General features: G+C 41.7%; 1 pseudogene; it reads right to left on the bottom strand.

Moving 5' to 3' along the window:
- Positions 1 to 1,333: 1,333 nt before the first annotated feature.
- Positions 1,334 to 17,655, bottom strand: part of LOC110541636 (murinoglobulin-1-like) — a 62,479-nt pseudogene continuing 46,157 nt past the window's right edge.

A 17,655-nucleotide genomic window follows, 5' to 3' on the forward strand; every position in this document is an offset into this window, starting at 1 on the left:
ACTGGTACTCCAACCAAGGGCCATGCATGGAGATAACCTAGAATCTCTGCATAGATGTAGCCCATGGCAGCTCAGTATCAAAGTGGATTTCCTAGCAATGGGAACAGGGACTGTCTCTGACATGAACTCAGTGGCTGGCTCTTTGATCATCTCCCCACAAGGGGGTGGGCCAGTGAGGAAGACAATGCAGCCAGTCCTGATGAGACCTGATAGGCTTGAGTCAGAGGGAAGGGGAGGAGGACCTCCCTTATCAGTGGACTTGGGAAGGGACATGGCAGAAGGTGAGGGAGGAAGGGTAGGATTGGGATGGGACAAAGGAGGGGGCTACAGCTGGGATACAAAGCGAATAAACAGTAACTAATAATAAGTAAATAAATTTTATAAAGAAAAGTAATTTTTAATCTGATAATAAACAGTATTTATTACCAAAAACCACGATCCCTCAGATATATAAAAGGGACCATTTGTGGTCAGCTGCAGCAAGGTGGGGACTTCAGATCTACATGTCAAGGGGATGCAGTGGTGAGTAAAGCATTGTGGTTAGGGATGTTTACATCCAAGGATGCAAAATCTTGTGAAAGGGATTCCTCATCCTCCATGGCTCAAGAGGTTCTGTCTGGGCTAGAATTCTCAAACTTCATCCCTACTGCCAGCTAGGGCCCATATTCCAAAGATTTCAACACCTCAGAGAACAGCACCAGCTTTGGACCGACCGATTGCTCTAACAGCCTGATGGGACATTTTGCATTCAGACCACAGTGGAACTCCAGTCCATCAGATAGCCATGTTCCTGGCACTAAGGGCCTCTCTTTTCCTTTGAAAAAGCTGTTTCAACCTGAATGCTTTATATCCCCCCTTTCCTGCTTTGTTAGAAAGTAACTGAAACCACAGACTTGAAAATGGTCAAATATTTTACCATCAAGCTGCGATCCCTGCCTCTTGTTATTTATTTATTTTTTTGACAGGCTTTTGCTGTGAAGCCCAGGCTCATCTGGTACTTGCGGAGGAGCCTAGGTTGCTCTTCACTTTGCAACTCTCCTCCAGAAATGCTCTGCCTGCAGGCCTGAATCACCATTTCTTGCTTGCACTATGGTCCTGTTTCACTGAGGCACCCATCGTGTTTCTCTTATGGAGGTAAGGTTGCCTTTGTGTCACCTTCATGCTCTGAGGTGTGTATTATTAAAGCAGCTGGAAAGTGCTCACATTTTTACAGTACGTGTTCTTCTGCTGGAAGGTCATTTCTGTTCATTGCAAATGTGGAGAATAATGCAAGGCCCTGAAGTAACATGGAGGAAGTTTGGATCAAGTGAAGAAAGAATCAAAGACAGAGACATTTTGAACTATGTGTTTATTTACCAAGGTTGTTCAGTATTTATATCGCAGAGACAAAGGAAAATCACCATCTTGAAGGTTCCTGGGTTTGGAGATTCCAGCAATGCCTTGTCCAAGTTTCAATGAGTGACAAGTTTCAAAAATTTGGTTTCTCTGTGTATGTGGAGAGAGGAAAGAAACACACAGGGTGAATATACTCTAAGTGGGTGGGGACAGCAGGGTTTTCAGCAGGAAAGCAAACTGTCCATGGGGGACATGGGATCTATCAGATTTTTTCCCATAAGCTGCGATATACTTGGTAAGGGAGTTACAAGGATCTTTCAGGGTCAGCTCACTGATCCAGAGGTGTACATCTCTGCGTTTTCACACAGTGGTGGGGTCTGAGCACATCTAACCAAAGTTCTGGGTAGTTGTGAAGGGAAGGAGGTCAGAGGTGGGCTGTGGCAAGGAGTGCCAGGTGCTCACCTGTGCCGCAGGGCATGCTGTATTCAGCGAAGGCTGCTTCATCTGGAAGAAGGGAGAAAAACGAGAGAATGAGAGTTTGAAGAGAGAGGATTCTGTGGAGGGCAGCTGATGAGTTAGGACTGAGGACTTTTCTTGTTCAAGACACGGATGATTGCTGAAAAGTCATCTCTCTGTGGACATCAGACAAACCAAGCAAAGGAGTTTCTCCCCTCAACCACCATTTTATCCTGGGCCACCATAAATGGCTCAGTGCGGAAAGGTGCTTGAGCCATATGTGATGACTGAAGTGAGTTCACTCTCCAGGATTAACATTGCAGAAGGAGAGAACCCTTTCCCCAAATTGTCCTCTGACCTCCACAGGTGCTGTGCGTGCCTGTTGTGCAATAAGTGAACAATAGTGCAACACCAGAATCATTTACCCTGTGGAGAAAATCAAAGTGTGCTTATCTATAGGGTTTGAGCAGAGGAGTAGCAGTGATCCTTGTAGAGCTGTACCCGTCCAAATCCCTCTCTCTCTCTCTCTCTCTCTCTCTCTCTCTCTCTCTCTCTCCCTTTCTTGAGACCTGGTTTCTCTGTGTAACCCTGGCTGACCTAGGACTCGCTCTGTATACCAGGCTGTTCTTGAACTCACAGAGATTCATGTGCCTCTGCCCCCAATTGCTGGGATTGAAGGTGTGTGCTACTATCACCCGGCCCTTCAATATTTCTTGAATTCTGCTAGTCTGAATCATTTGGCATATATCTCTTACCTCAACAGAAAAAAACAAAACAAAACAAACAAAACAAAAAACCCACAACACTTAATTTTCTATCTCTGTCTTCTCACTTTCTTTGAGCATCATCAACCCCTCAGGCTACAATTCTCTCTCATCTTTTTATTCCTACCATATTATTTGTGTAATTGTTCATCTTTGCATTGCTATACTCATGAGAATATTTGTGTGTCTTTCAGCCCACAGACACTTTTTGGTAAAACATTTGGTCCTTGGTTTATTTGGACATGTTTGGTCCCACATGACTGTTTGGACAAACAGGTATGAATCTGTGGCTGAATAATTTGAAATTTTGTAAACATTTATTATACTCATATTCTTTTATCAAGAACTGACTTAGCTAGTCTGGTCTACATGTATGTCACTGTCTGAGAAACAATTGTTTTTAATACTGGGTGTGATGGTATGTGCTCCTAATATCAGCATTTGAGGGGGCTGAGTCAGGACATTTAAGAGTTTGGGGCCACACTTAGCTGCATAGTGAGAAACCATGAAAACAAACAAACAAACAAACACCCCCAATGAAATACCAACCAACTAAACAAACAAGAAAACAAAGGAATAAAAAGGAAAAAGAAAAACCAATCAAATTGCTCACCTGTCTCATAGTAGTCATAGACTTTCACAACGGCAGGCTGCAGGTTTTGAACTGGGATGTCTTGTTGAATGATGAAGGAGAAGGCCAGGGTCTGATTGGTGACCTGGGAAAGAGAGACTAATGATCCAGACTCACGGAGGTGGACACTGTTTTTCCTCAGCAGGACTCACTTCTTGGTGTTTAAAACTCAGTTATGGGTTGGATCCATTTAACCTCATAGTCACTGTGTTCCCTGATGCCACATATGTGGATGGTGATACAGATTTCGAGTGGGGAACCAAGGAACTGAAGTGCAAGGCTCTGGGGAGAATATGAAACTTTCCTAGTCTATTAAACCTTTCCAAAAATCCATATTCCTCTTTAATATGTGATAGTTCACTTCTTCATTGTGAGAGTTAAGCACTTTGACTTGATGACTTGGGACATTATGGCAAGTTCCAGAAAGCCAGCAATGAGGAATGAGAATTTAAATGTCTCTATTACTATTATTATTAATTATAATGACAAAGATGATGATGATGTGAGGGGTGTATAGGGTGTCCATACTGGTGGAGACCAGAAGAGGGCATCAGATTCCCTGGATCTAGAGTCCCAAGCAGTTGTGAGTTGACTGGGTCCTGGGAACTAAACTCTGGCCTTCTGCAAGAGCAGTAAGTGCTCCTAACTGCTGAGTCATGTCTCCAAGCCAAAGAAAAAGAATTCCAAACATCATCCAGTATGAACAGAGGGAGGTTGGCTTTCCAGAAGACTTCCTTTAGAATTGCTTTGTTCCTGCCATATGTTACCCATACATAGATGCACCAAGAAAGACTGTCCAGTCAGGCATGTCTAGGGAGGCAGGAAGGACCCTCCCCTGACCTACACAGACCAAGGACTTAACCCAGATGTGTCTAGGGAGGCAGGAAGGATCCTCACCTGATCCAGATATAACAGGACATTGGTGTTGCTCACTTCTGTTCTGCTCACGTGCTGGGACCGTTCAAGCTGAAAATGAGAGAAAACATCAGTGTTATCAAAGGCCTCAGGGGTGAAAGAGGTGCATGAACAGTGGAACTGAGGGTGATAAAAAGGAGATGTCACAAATTCACTTAAATGAATTGCAAAAATTTCTTTTCCAGTAAGAATGAAAATATACTTAGTAAATTGTGAGTGCCCTCTACTGAAGGCCTGACTCAATATTGTCTGAATCATTAGTAGGTAAAAATGCTCCTATACTTTTAGTACCTATCCCACATTCTCTGTGAAAGCATTTTTTGTCTATTTGAGAAAGGGTTTCTCTGTGCAGCCTTGTCTGTCCTGGACTCACTTTGTAGACCAGGATGGCCTAAAACTCACTGTGGTCCTCTTGCTTCTGCCTCCCTGAATGCTAGCATTAAAGGCATGTGCCACCATGCCCGGCTGCCTGCAAACATCTTTCTCTGTACTCTCCTATTGATCTTAGGTTGTTGCTAATTTTCATACTTCTTAGAACCTCTGAAACTACATCTACAATTTTGGCATGTACTAATGTTTCCCCTGAATAATTATTGACCAGGTCCATTATTACACTTTAAAGGTTGTTGTTAGCCAGATTGTGGACTCAGTGAACTCAGCCCCTTTTGTTTCTTCTGCTGGCCCGCTGTCACACCCAATCCTGTGTTAGTACTAACAGTGCTGTGACATGGGTTGACATTATTGTGATGAAGTGGTAAGCTCCTAGTCTGAGGACACAGAGTATCCAAACATGTGGTGTCTGCTCACCTTCTTCACTGTGGGCTTCAGTGGGATGAAACCAGACATCATCTTCACATCAGCAATCACCATGTTGGAGGCTGGACGGCTCCCGGTGTAACTGCAAACCAAAGAATTACAGAAGGAGCAATTTTAATAGGTCGAGTCTTGCCCTTTTTTGAGGTCTAGCAGTAATCCTGAACCAGCCTGCATGGCTTTTCCATACCTTAAAACACGTGGCCTTTACTGTCATATAAATAGTTGTGAAAATAGACCGCATGACAGTATCATCTGGAGAGTGCATTAAAAAGAGATGGACCCTAAGGCTTGCTGGCCAGCCAGCAGAGTCTGGGTAGCAGGCCCCAGGCCAGTAAGAGAGCTAATCTCAAAACAAGTAGTTATGGAACCTGAGGACTCTCCTGTGTCATATACATATGTGTGTGCACACGCACAGACCACATGCACAGGGACACATGCACACATGTATACACACATGCACAGGGACACACGCACACACTGAGGTGAAACGAGGTGATAGGGTACACTCAGGATGTCTTCTTTGCATCCAAGATCCCTTTGGTTTTTGCAGTTGGACCCTATTGCTTGTTATATTTGACACAAAGATTGTGATGAATGCCAGAAGAACTGAATATCTTTTTTAAAAACTTATTCTTGTAGAAAAATAAAATTTTAGAAGACCAGAAAGGCTTTTTCTTTGTTTGAAGAAGAATAACCTGTGTGAAGGCTTCCTGAAAAATAATAACGTATATTTTATTATGAGAGGGGCAAGAAAGGAATCCTAAAGCAGGCTAACTAGAAATTATAATTCTACAATTCTTCATTGATCACTTTGCTGAAGTCAAGTATTTTTGTTTGTTTTACAGACAAAGCAAACTCTTGATGAAGAGACTCATTTCAGGTACCTCTGAACCCACTCTGTGAAGTGTTCTAGGAAGACAGCGCTGAAGGAGACATAAACAGAGACAGAGGCTCATACCTGATTTCCAGTGAGATCTGGAAGCTGTTGTGGCCTTCGGGGTTATCACAAGTTAGAGGTACTGTCTGCACCCGGAGAGCAAATGCAGACTGCTGCTTCTCCCAGTGCACGTTGTATTTCAGCGTCGTCTGGGAGGTAGTGAGCAGAAATCTTTTACCTCCATGGCACTGGGCCCTTGGATTCATTTCTCCCGATTTGAGCCTCACATGTGCAGGTAGACTATGCGAGACTTCCCCTTCTGGGGAGGAGGCTCACACCGCACACCCACAACTTGCCCAGAACCTTACCTGAGCATACACACATCCTTCTCCTGTCACACTGATTTCATAGTCCCCAGGAAGGTCAGGTAAAGGGACCTGCTGCAGTAACAGGCGTTTACTCTCCTCTACTTGGAACTTTTGGGAAAATGTCCCTGAAGATTGGATGGTCACCAAAGGAATTTTCTGACTTCTGGAGAAAGTAACTGCTCCATACTTGGACAAAGCATGGAGGGCCACCACAGTGTCCTGAGAGGGATGAAGAAAACATTCAGTTTAGCTTCAGTTGGGAAGGGCTTGAGTTCTTCCCAATGTTCATTTTAGCTGTGACAAAAGTCTCATGAGTTTTTGTCTCTAATCATTTGATCTCTAGTCTTTATTTCAGACTTTAATTCAGGATATATTGGAAAATCAAAACATTCCTATGAATTGTTTCCCACACAGAGTGCCCTGGCTTATGCAAACTCCCCCAGCCAGTGGAAAATAGAAACACAAATTAGATTTTCCTCCCAGCATTTACTGTTTCTCTCCCTTTGTCCCTGATTCCCATGGTGGTGCCACCATCTTCTCACAAAATCACATTCCTGCTCTCATCCCCAAACTTTCCTTTGCACTTGGGGAGGAATCAAGAGACACCAACACCATGGCCGAGTGCTGGTCATGACTCTCTTATCAAATAGAAAACGCTGTGAGCTAGTGTTGTCCTTGGCTGCCTTGCTCCTTGGTGGCATACTCCAGAGAGGCTCTCTCCCCCAGGATCCTTCCTCATCCAAGACAGCTCCAGATGCTGCCTGACTACAGACCCCAAAGAGGGAGCAGAAACAGGCAGTGAGGGCTTTAGGATCACAATGCGGACAGTAAAGGAAATTAAAGACTGAAAGGATTGGATTGCAATTTCAGGGATCCTAGTGTCATGGATGGTTTCCCTTTGAACATTTTATGTCTCCTTTAGAGAGAAATAAACATGTCTCTAAACTTCTCTGGAGATTAGTTCTGCATTATATGTCAGAATTTCCAGAGCATTAATTACTGATATTGTGGTAACATTTTTTTGTAGAGAGGGAATATTGACCAGTTATATTGACCAGATGATAAAACAAATGGTTTACAGTCTTGATTGTTTCTAGTATCAAGAAGAAATCAGGGAGCTTGGAGTAAACCCGAGGGCTATGTGTCCATACATAAGATTAGGAGAGTCTGCCAGGAGAAGGAAACAACTGTACGTAAGGGCACCAGGGCAATCAATTTGTGATTTTGGACAAAGAATATCTCCTAGGTACTCCACGTGCTATTCTAGGGGGAGAGAATTGTGTCTAGGATTGTGGAACCTCCAGGACATTCGCTGTTGCTTTATATTGAGTCTTGAGTCTGGGTTGGAAGTTCTGAGCAACACAGGCCTATTTCACTATGGCATGAAGAGAACTCCTGTGGCTGGGCACCAGACCTAGGACAATTTATTATAGAATGTATGATCCTTCATTTCCTACAGAGTCAGCATACCCAAGAGTAACACTTCCTTGTTTTCCTCTCCTCTTCCTGTTTCATTTTTTCACTGTTCCAGCATCTCTTGTTCAAATCCTCTAACTGCAAGAGAACTCTGAAGGAAAGTTACTGACCTGAGTGGAGGAGAAGCCGCCATAGGCATTCTGCTGCTTTGTGAGCCACTTCACGATTCTCACTGCCACAGCCAGGTCCTGAGGGTTTGGTGCTGGCTGAGCAGAGAGGAGAGCGAGGAGGACATAGGCGTTCATCTCCACTTCAGCAGAGGGAGCCTGGGGTTCGTACAGAGACATCCCTGCTTTCCTGGGTTTCTCGGGTCTTTCCCAATGGACAGAGTTACCTTTGGATGAAAATAGAGAAATAATTAAAAGTACGAGTAGTCAGTACATGACTATGTCTACGTTAGAGAGAAGGAAATGAAAAAGGTTGTAGTAGGTTTTAAATTTTTCCACACAGAATCATCAGGATTAGTAATTCTCTGTAAAAGTCTGCAGTTGGTCAGATGGGGCGTGATTGAGAAAGACCATGGACAGAAATTTACAAGATGTTAACTAAATTATGTTCTCTTTTTTAAATTAATATTTTTATTTTTAAATAATTTTATACATTCACTTGTATTCCAGCTGTAGCCCACTCCCTCTTTCCCTCCCAATCCTCCCCTCCCTCCCTCATCTCCTCCCTGTCCCTTTCTGAGTCCCCTGAGAGGGGGTGTCCTCCTCTCCTTCTGTCTGGCCCTAGCTTATCAGGTATCTTCAGGGTGGTTGCAATGTCCTTATCTGTTGCCTAGCAAGGCTACTCCTTCCTCACTGGGGAGGGGAAGCTCATGAGTTCATGTCAGAAACAATTCCTGTCCCCCTTACTAGGGAACCCACTTGGATACGAGCTACATGGTCTATGTCTGAGCAGGGGTTGTAGGTTATATCCATGCATGGTCCTTGGTGGGATAAACAGTCTCATAGAAGACCCTTGTGCTCAGATATATTTGGACCTTGTGGGGCTTCCTGTCCCCTCTAGGATATAGTAATTCTTCCTTCCTTCATATGATTCCCTACACTCTGCCGAAGGCTTAGTTATGGGTCTCAGCATCTGCTTTGATACACTGCTAGGTAGAGTCTTTCAGGTGCCTTCTGTGGTAGGCTACTGTGCTGTTACTTGTTTTCTCCTATTTCCAATGTCCATCCCCTTTGTCTTTCTAGATGAGGATCGATCATTTTACCTCTGGATCTCTTTCTTGTTTATGTTCTTTAGTTGTACATATTTTAGTATGTTTATCCTATCTTATAAGGGATATAAGTGAGTATATACCATGTGTGTCCCTCTGCTTTTGAGATACCTCACTCAGGATAATTTTTTCTAGATTCCACCATTTGACTGCAAAATTCACGATTTCCTTGTTTTTAATTGCTGAGTAGTATTCCATTGTGTAAAATAGCTTAATTTCTGTATCCATTCCTTTGTTGATGGACATTTGGGTTGTTTCCAGGTTCTGGCTATTACGAATAAGGCTGCTACAAACATGGTTGAGCAAATGTCCTTGTTGTGTACTTGAGCATCTTTTGGATATATGCCTAGGAGTTGTATAGCTGGATCTTGAGGTAGCACTATTCCTAATTGTCTAAGAAAGTGCCAGATTTATTTTCATAGTGGTTGTACCAGTTGACATTCCCACCAGCAATGGAGGAGGGTCCCCCTTTCTCCACATCCTCTCCAGCATTTGTTATCTCTTGAATTTTTTTTATCTTAGCCATTCTGGTGGATATAAGGTGAAATCTCAGGGTCCGTTTTGATTTGCATTTCTCTGATGGCTAGGGATGTTGAACATCTCCTTATGTGTTTCTCTACCATTCTATATTCTTCTACAGAGAATTCTCTGTTTTGCTCCATACCCTATTTTTTAATTGGGTTACTTGATTATTGCCTTTTAACTTCTTTCGTTCTTTATATATTCCAGATATCAGCCCTCTGTCAGATGTTGGATTGGTGAAGATCCTTTCCCAATCTGTAGGCTGTCGTTTTGTTCTAACGACAGTGTCTTTTGCTTTACAGAATCTTTTCAGTTTCATGAGGTCCCATTTATTGATTGTTGCTCTTAGAGCCTGTGCTGATGGTGTTCTGGTCAGGAAGTTGTCTCCTGTGCCAATGAGTTCTAGGCTGTTCCCCACTTTTTCTTCTAACAGGTTTATTGTGTCTGGTTTTATATTGAGATCTTTGATCCACTTGGACTTTAGTTTTTGCAGGGTGATAAATATGGATCTAGTTTCATTTTTTTTTTTTTTTTTTTTTTTGCATGTAGACATCCAGTTGGACCAGGACCAGCACCATTCGTTGAAGATGCTGTCTTTTTCCTATTGAATGGTTTTGGCTTCTTTGTCAAAAATCAAGTATTCATAGGTGTGTGGGTTTATTTCTGGATCTTCTATTCAGTTCCATTTATCCACCCTTCTCTTTCTCTGCCAGTACCAAGCAGTTTTTATTATTATTGTGCTGTAGTACAACTTGAGATCAGGGATGGAGATACCTTCAGAGGATCTGTTGTTGTACAGGATTGTTTTGGAAATTCTGGGTTGTTTTTTTTTTTTTTTTTTTTTTTTGTTTCTCCATATGAAGTTGAGAATATTTCTTTCAAGGTCTGTAAAGAATTGTGTTGGTATTTTGATAGAATTGCATTGAATCTGTAGATTGCTTTTGGCATAATGGCCATTTTCACTGTGTTAATCCTACTGATCCATGAGCATGGGAGATCTTTCTATCTTCTGATGTCTTCTTCGATTCCTTTCTTCAGAGACTTGAAGTTTTTTTAAACAGGTCTTTCACCTGCTTGGTTAGAGTCACCCCAAGGTATTTTATGTTATTAGTGGCGATTGTGAAAGGTGTTGCTTCCCTGATTTCTTTCTCGGCCTTTTTGTCTTGGGTATACTGGAGGCTTTTGATTTTATTTGAGTTAATTTTGAATCCAGCCACTCTGCTGAAGGTGTTTATCATCTGAATAAGTTCTCTGGTTGAGTTTTTGGGGTCACTCAGGTATCCTATCATATCATCTGCAAATAGTGATAATTTGACTTCTTCATTTCCATTTGGTATCCCGTTGATCTCCCTTACTTGTCTTATTGCTCTAGGTAGGACTTCAAGTACTATGCTGAAGAGATATGGAGACAATGGGCAGCCTTGCCCTGATTTCAGTGGGATTGATTTAAGTTTCTCTCCATTGAGTTTGATATTGGCTATAGGCTTGCTGTATATTGCATTTACTATGTTTAGGTATGTTCCTTGTATCACTGATCGCTTCAAGACTTTAAACATGAACAGGTGTTGGATTTTGTCAAATGCTTTTTCGGCATCTGGGGAGATGACCATATGGTTTTTCTCCTCAGTTTTTTTTATGTGGTGAATTGCAATGATGGATTTCCATATACTGAACTACCCTTGCATGCCTGGGATGAACCCTACTTGGTCATAATGGATGACATCTTTTATGTGTTCTTGGATTTGGTTTGCAAATATTTAATTGAATATCTTTACATCAATGTTCATAAGAGAGCTAGGTCTGAAGTACACATTTTGTTGGATCTTTGTGTGGTTTAGGTTTTAAGGTGACTGTGGCTTCATAGAATGAGTTTGGTAATGTTCCTTCTGTTTCGATTTTGTGGAATAATTTGGAGAGAATTGGAGTTAGCACTTCTTTGAAGGTCTGGTAGAATTCTGCACTGAAACCATCTGGCCCTGGGCTTGTTTTGGAAGGGAGGCTGTTGATGGCTGTTTCAATTTCCTTGGGGGATATAGGGCTGTTCAATCTTTCTACCTGGTCTTGACTTAATTTTGGTAGATTAAATCTATCAAGAAAATTGTCCATTTCATTTAGATTTTCCAACTTTGTGGCATATAGGCTTTTGTAGTACGACCTAATGATTGTTTGGATTTCTTCTTTGTCTGTAGTTATGTCCCCCTTTTCATTTCTGATTTTGCTGATTGGATAGTTTCTCTTTGCCTTTTAGTTAGTTTGGCTTAAAGGTTTGTCTATCTTGTTAATTTTCTCAAAGAACCAGCTCTTGGTTTCGTTGATTCTTTGAATTGTTTTATTTGTTTCTAATTGGTTGATTTCAGCCCTGAGTTTGATTATTTCCAGCCATCTCCTCCTCTTGGGTGTTTCTGCTTCTTTTTTTCTAGGGCTTTCAATTGTGCCATTAAATTGTTTATATGAGATGTTACAAATTTCTTCTTAAAGACACTTAGTGCTATGAGTTTTCCTCTAAGTATTGCTTACATTGTGTCCTATAAATTTGGGTATGTTGTACCTTCATTTTCATTGAATTCTAGGAAGTCTTTAATTTCTTTCTTTATTTCATCCTAACCCCAGCTGTCATTGAGAAGTAAGTTGTTAAGTTTCCATGTGCGTGTAGGCTTTTTTTCTATTTCCATTGTTGTTACGGTCCAGCTTTAGTCCATCGAGGTCAGATAGTATACAGGGGATTATTTCAATCTTCTTGTATCTGTTGAGGCTTGCTTTGTGACCAACTATATGGTCTATTTTGGAGAACGTTCCATGAGGTGCTGAAAAGAATGTATACTCTTTTGAGTTTGGGTGAAAAGTCCTGTAGACATCTATTAGGTCCATTTGATTTATGATGTTTGTAAGTGCCTTTTTTTCCCTGTTTGACTTCTGTCTAGATGATCTTTCCCTTGGTGACAGTGGGCTGTTGAAGTCTCCCACTATTAAGGTGTTGGGGTCGATGTGTGATTTAAGCTTTAATAATGTTTCATTTAGGAATGTAGGTGCTCTTGTATTTGGGGCATAGATGTTCAGAATTGTGATGTCTTCTTGGTAGATTTTTCCTTTGATGAGAATGTAGTGCCCCTCTATGTCTTTTTTGAGTAGTTTTGGTTGAAAATCTATTTTATTAGAGATTAGGATAACCACTCCTGCTTATTTTTTGGGTCCTTTTGCTTGAAAAAACTATTTTCCAGACCTTTACTCTGAGGTAGTGTTTATTTTTGTTGCATAGGTGTGTTTCTTGGATGCAGCAGAATGTTAGATACTGTTTCCGAACCCATTCTGTTAGTCTGTGTCTTATTGGAAAGTTGAGTCCATTGATGTTGATAGATAATAGTGAATATTGGATGTTATTTTCTATTATTGTGGAGTTGATGGTGTTACTGTGATTCATTGCTTGTTTTCTTTTGATTTTTGTTGGGAAATTATCTATAACCTATGTTTCCTTGGGTGTAGTTGTTTTCATTGGACTGGGGTTTTCCTTCTAGTATCTTCTGTAGGGCTGGTTTGCTGTTCAAATATTGCTTAAATTTAGTTTTGTTGTAGAATATTTTGTTTTCTCCATGGTTGTTGATTGAAAGCTTTGCTGGGTATAGTAGTCTAGGTTGGCATCAGTGGTCCTTAGAGCCTGCATGATATCTCCCCAGGCCCTTCTGGCTTTCATAGTCTGATGAGAAGTCTGGTGTGATTCTGATAGGTCTACCTTTATATGTTACTTGGCCTTTTTCCCTTGCTGCTTTTAGTATCTTTTCTTTGTTCTGTAGATCAAGTATTTTAACTATGATGTGGCATGAGAAGTTTCTTTTCTGGTCTAGTCCATCTGGTGTCCTGTAGCCCTCTTGTAGGTTTGTGGACAATCTCTTTCTTTAGGTTGGGAAAATTTTCCTCTATGATTTTCTTGAAAATATTTTCTGGATGTTGGAGCCTGGAATCCTCTTCTTCATCAATTCCTATTAGTCTTAGATTTTGCCTGTTCATGGTGTCTTTGATTTCTTGGATGGTTTGTGTTTGGGAATTTTCTGATTTTCCTTTTTCTTTGAGAGAAGTATCATTTTCTGCGAGTGTATATTCAGCACCGAGATTCTCTCTTCCTTGTCTTGTATTCTATTAGTGATGCTTACCTTTGTGATCCCTTCTCTTTTCTCCAATTCCACGGTTTTCTCAGTTTGTGTTTTCTTTATTGATTCTAATTCTGTTTTCATGTCTTGCAACATTTCTTTCATCTGTTAGAATGTGGATTCCTATGTCTCCAAGACAGTCTCTATTTTTTGTTTGTTTCCTCTCTTAATGCCACTACTCTTGCCTCTACTTGTTTGGCTATATTTGCCTGTGTTTCTTTAAGAATGAATAAAGTGAAATTGATGAAAAATTTAAAAAAAAAAAGAAAAAAAAAGAAAAGATAATTTAAGAACCTTAAATGACTTTCAAAAGTGGAGGAAAACATGGAATTAGTCAATTTACATGGAGCACGTCTCACCCCTGGGGGCAATCGTCTCCTGAACCTACTCGGACACCACCACTGCTAGTTCTAAAACTGATGCAGGATGTTCCAACAAGGGGGTTAAGGCTTCTCATAATATTTCCTATAAGTCCACACCTGTTTGTTTATAACCCCCATTTTTATTCATTGTTAGCCAGATAGAGCCAAGTAATTGTGGTAATGATACTTGCTTTTTTGCCCAATGCCAGAATGCTAGTGAATTTAGGTATGCCCTGGTTACTCGCATGCCTCGCTGGGTGCCTGTGCCCGTTGATGCCCCTCACACTTCAGACAGAAAAGGGATCTTGGAATTACAGCCGCCATTGTTACTGCCATCTCATTGGCGGCTGTTGGAGCTACCACCGCAGCATTAGCCATGAGTCATACTGTGCAGACTGCTCAGACCCTAAATAATCTTTTAGCCAATGTAGCTCATGCCTTAGATGTACAGAAAGGAATTAATGCTCAACTAAAAGGAGACTTGATGGTTTTCAATCAGAGGATTGACCTCGTGCAGGAGCAAAATGATACCCTATGGCAAATCGCTCAACTTGGCTGTCAATGGAAGTATGCTGGACTTTGTGTCACTAGCATACAATATGAGAATTTTTACCATGCTGCAAATCTGTCTAAACAATTGTCTAGCTAATTTTAGGTAATTGGACTGAAGAATTCGATACTATGATGGAGCAGCTGAGAGTGGCCATTGTTATGGCAAATTCTACCAGAGTGGACGCAGGACTAGCCACAGGATTATCACCATAGATTGCTGCAGCCATGAATCATCTGAAGGAATGGGCGGGCATGGGAGCATTAGTAGGCCTTCTGGTGTTGGTCTCCTTGGTTTGCCTGTGGTGTATATGCAAGATTAGAGTCTCACAACAGCGTAATGCAGCCATGATCATTCAGGCCTTTACAGCCATTGAAGCAGGACAGTCTCCCCAAGCATGGTTGGCTACCATAAAAAGCTAAAATGTTATGCTCAGGATGCGAGGCTAAGCACTGCACTCAGGGTCAGCCACTTTCGACCCAGAGAAGAGCATGTCTGATTGCATGCGGGTTGATGCCCCAGGTCCCGCCTCTGAGAAAAAGGTATCGGACGGGTCTGATGCTCTTTGGGTGGATGACACCTAAATGAACATCTGTACAAAGTCCCAATTTATTTCTAATATCAGAGATCAGACCTCTACTCTTGCCTGATGTGTCTAAAACAAAAAGGGGGAACTGTAGAGAGCTGCATAATGCCACGCCTTAAAGATGGATCTGGTTTCTGTCTTCCACCTTCTTGATGGTGAGTGCTCTCTGTCACAAACAACTCCATATTTGGCTAAGGCTGAGGATCTGGTTTGCTTCCATGTATGTGGACCTCTCTGCATTGCCCCCGTGGCACGCCTGGGTTGGCTACCCAGAGACTATTTAAGCTGTGGGCTGGCTTTCCCCGGGGTCCGAGGATTGTTCAATGTTCCTGAATAAACTGCATTGAGAAGAACAAAAAAAAAAAAAAAAAGGATCAGAAAGAAGGAGAGGAGGACCTCCCCTATCAGTGGACTTGGGGAGAGGCATGCATGCAGAAAGGGGGGGAGGGTGGTACTGGGAGGGGAGAAGGAAGGGGCTTATGGGGGGGATACAAAAGGAATAAAGTGTAATTAATAAAAGTTAAATAAAAAATTAAAAAAATAAAATAAATATCACACTGATAAAAAAAAAAAAGAATTTCGTTCACTTCATTTTTCTTTGTTTCCATTTAGGAGGCCAAACAATTCCTGGAGCCCAGACAGATCTGCATACCCGTGGCCTAAGGCCACTGAAGCAGTCAGGGATCTGTTCCTGTGCACTGCCCCATAAACAACACCTGCGAATAGTACCAGCGTCACATTCCTCACTTAGGTGCAGATGAAACACCAACACACACTCTCAAACAGTGGACCTCTCTCATCTTCTTTTTTTTTTTTTTTTTTTTTTCAATGCAGTGCCACGGGGGCAATGCAGATAGGTCCACATACATGGAAGCAAGCCTGGCAGAGACTGAGCCGCCATCACACAGCTGTGCTCCAGGCACAGGCAAATTTCTGTGGCCAGCCAGCTGGCGGACACTGAGCAGTGTGCACCAGGGCAAAAAAAGACACTAGGAGTCCGTGTCTCCAGAGAATCCACGGGGAAGGAAGGAAACTGTACTGATCTAAATCACCCAATCCTTCCCTAGAAAAAGTCTAGTAGTCTAGTGGGGCCGAGGCGCCAGCACTCAGCTGTGCTCCAGACACAAGCACAAACAGTTGAGGCGCGCCTGATGTCCAACTGGGTCACAGCAGCTGATCATTAAATTTGCAACAAGAAACCCAGAAACAGGGCAGCTGCCCTCAGGACTTCCCTGGGTGAGAGGAGAACCCTCTCGACTAACAAAGACCACAGTTACCACTCAGGTCTATATCCCTGAGGTGAGCAACTCCTGAAAAAACACCAGCCATCCAGGGACTATACCCAAAAAGCTGAGAAGACATCCTTCAGGAAAATCCAGCTTTCTGCAAAGGGGATTCTCTCCACCACAGGATCCCCAGGAACCACCAGAAAATAACCCCAAACTCCTAAGATAACACAATGGGTAGAGGCCAGCGTAAAAGCTCAAGCAACAAAAGACAGAGCAATATGGCATCTCCAGAACCCAGTTACCCAGGGGCAAGTAGCCCTGGACACCCCACCATAACTGAAATCCAAGAAGATGACCTAACAAGTATGCTCATGAAGATGATAACAGAGGAAACAAATAAGATTCGTAAAGACATAGAGGAAGATAAACTCAAACAGAATATTGCCATCCGTAAAGAAATAGAGGAAGCTGCAGCCAAACAGTTTATGGCCTTTAGAAAGGAAATGCTTAAAACACTGAATGAAATGAAAGAAACAGAGTTGAAGGAACTAAAAGAAAAACAGGAAAGTACAATCAGACAGGTGAAGGAAGTAAACAAAACAACTCAAGACCTGAAGATAGAATTGGAAAAATTAAAGAAAACACAAATGGAAGAAATAATGGAAAGGAAGAATCTAGGGAAGAAAACAGGAACTACAGAGGTAAGCATAACCAACAGACTACAAGAGATGGAAGAAAGAATCTCAGGTGTAGAAGATACAATGGAAGAAATCGATGTATCTGTCAAAGAAAATGTTAAATCTGAAAAATTCCTGACACAGACCGTCCAAGAAATGCAAGACAATATGAAAAGACAAAACCTAAGAATAATAGGTATAGAGGAAAAAGAAGACTCTCTCATCTTCTTGAAAAACATTCCAGAAACCAGAAAAAGTCAGACCCAGTCTGAAGTACAGACTCCAGAAACAAACAGTGAGGGTGACAGATAAGCACATGGCCCGAGGCCTGTGTAAGAACACCCCCAACAACAATCAGGATATCATTGCTTCACCGGCAACTACCAAAATTATTGGACACTCCAAATCATCAGAAACACAGAAAATGATTTTAAAGCTATGATTATCCAGTTATTTGAGGCACATAAAGAGAAATCCAACAAATCTCTCAGAGAAATAGACGTACAGATTCAAACAGTTAAAGAGGAAACAAATAAATCTCTAAATTATGTTCTCAATGGTACTTTATTATAGTTGGTGAGGAGAGAATAGCAGAGATTAACTCCTTCACACCCAGAAAAACATGGCTTGTTTAGTGTTCAGTCCAAAAGACTTAGCAAATTTCGCATTGATATCAAAGTTGAAGTGAAGTAGCAAAACCCTGAAGCATATTTTCTTTTTTTGTGTTCTTCAT

Source organism: Meriones unguiculatus, chromosome 5, assembly GCF_030254825.1.
Source record: "Meriones unguiculatus strain TT.TT164.6M chromosome 5, Bangor_MerUng_6.1, whole genome shotgun sequence".
NCBI lineage: Eukaryota > Metazoa > Chordata > Mammalia > Rodentia > Muridae > Meriones > Meriones unguiculatus.